The sequence below is a fragment of the Manihot esculenta genome, chromosome 7 (genome assembly GCF_001659605.2).
Source record: "Manihot esculenta cultivar AM560-2 chromosome 7, M.esculenta_v8, whole genome shotgun sequence".
Classification (NCBI taxonomy): domain Eukaryota; kingdom Viridiplantae; phylum Streptophyta; class Magnoliopsida; order Malpighiales; family Euphorbiaceae; genus Manihot; species Manihot esculenta.
The window spans coordinates 18,420,787-18,422,824 of NC_035167.2; positions in this window are offsets into that span (position 1 = coordinate 18,420,787).

The following is a 2,038-nucleotide window of genomic DNA, read 5'->3' on the forward strand; positions in this document are numbered from 1 at the left end:
CTTCCTTGAATAGACCAAATTAAAGAGAGCAGAAAAGAAAAGAAAGTGCAAGTGCATGTAAAGTAAAAATGGGGGTATTGAGATTGATTTGATTAAGCTAATGAAAAGAGTAATTAAAAAGTAAGCAGAAAGTAAATTGAGGGTAAAACAATGATGGTAAAAGCTCTAGTTGAAGATTTAGATCCACTTTAGTTGATGGGATTGATCATTGACTCAAAAGTTCCTTTGTTGATTCAATAAATTGGCCATGGAGATTGAAGAAGCTTCTCACATCCATAGTCTCTCTTTTAGATTAAATTAATTAGGGAAAGTCCACCAATCAATTACTAATTAACAATTGCCAAAGAACGTCTTTGAGCCTTAGGCCTTTTGCAAAAGTCAATCGCATAAAGTAATGGAGAGAACCAATTCTAGTCACCCACATGCATGGAGACAATACTAGATCATGCAATTTCTTTGGTTGTGCACCAAGTGTTCTTATGTTTAAACGATTCAAGCAAATACGGACTTAAAATCATTCAAAACAACAATATATCACTTTGCAACAAAAATCAATGGAGATCTTAAATAACAAAGCAATAATATCCTTAAGCATGAAATCACAAGAATATTGAATAACAAAAGGTAAAACAATGAATGTCCAAGTCTCTCAATCCACAATACAACTAAAGCTTCACTTGATCTTCAACTAGAATGAAAGGTTTCAGCCACTCATGGCTGAAACAAAAACCATAAAGAAAGGTAGAAGAAGAAAAGAAGAAGCCGAAGGTGGTGGAGGCGCGGCCTTGCTTGATCCGGATGGAGAAGGAGAAGATGAGTCTGAAAAGTGTCCCAATTCGTGGCTGCCAAAGAGAGTACCTTTTTATAGAGTTTTGATGCTGCCTAGGTCTTCCTTATTAGTGTAGAGGCTGCCCAAGTTGCTGCCCAAACTCAACTTGCTGCCCAAGTTGTTGCAGAAGAGGAAAGAATCGTAGTGCATGCACTTCAGAAGGCAGGTGCGCGCAGATGGCTTTCAAAATAGGAAAGGAGCGTACCTTGTGTCTGAAAAGGAAGGAAGAGCGATCCAAGGATGCCAATAGAGGAAGAAAAGTCGTGGCTTGCTCTGCAGGAGAGAGGCATCCGCGCGGATAGCACTGAAAGGGAAGGAGGCGCGCGGATCAGGCTTTGCAGAAGAGGTAGGCGCGCGGACAGCACTGTATAGGAAATATTTGCTGTCCAAACTTCCTATTTAGATGGATCCTCTATTGAATTATGAATCTGGACTGAATGAAGGCCAAGTGCATAGAGATCTCCTTCCTGAATAGGGAGTGGCGCGCAGATTGTGTTGCAAGAGGCAAGTGGTGCACAGTCATTGAATGCAGAAGGGAAAGTGGATCTGCCAAGTCTTTCCTTTTTAGGTGGAGCCTTCGTTTGAATTTTAAACGTTGAACGCAGAAGAGGCAAGTGTGCCTTCATGAGATCTCGCTGCCTAAATTGGAAGATATGACTGCTGCAGTATGTGCACATCTTTGAATAAGGAAAGAAATATCTGCGATTTGAATTTTAAATAATCCTCTGACCGAGCTTTCCTTATTTGCTTTTGCCTCTGCACTTTCCTCATTTGAAGACTTTCCTTTTCTGAAAGCTTGCCTTATTTGAAGACTTTCCTTTCTTGGCACACGTTCTAAACAAGGCAGGAAGGATTCTGCAGTTCGAATTTCGGACAGTTTGCTGGCTGCGCTCTTTGACTCTTTCCTTGTTTGGCACTTTCCATATATGAAACTTTCCTTATTTGAAACTTTCCATATATGAAAACTTTCCTTTTCTGGAACTTTCCATATTTGGCACTTTTTGGCAGTTTTAACCACATTTTCTCCAGAATGTCTTTTCACACCTAGTTTCTGTAGAACATGAACAAAACAACCAAATTAGGCAGAAACTGTGCAAATAAACATCATTAAGATCATGATAATATGGCCCAAAATACGCTCTGTCAAATACCCCCACACCTAACCTTTTGCTTGTCCTCAAGCAAACAAACACAGTTGAACAAACTCTC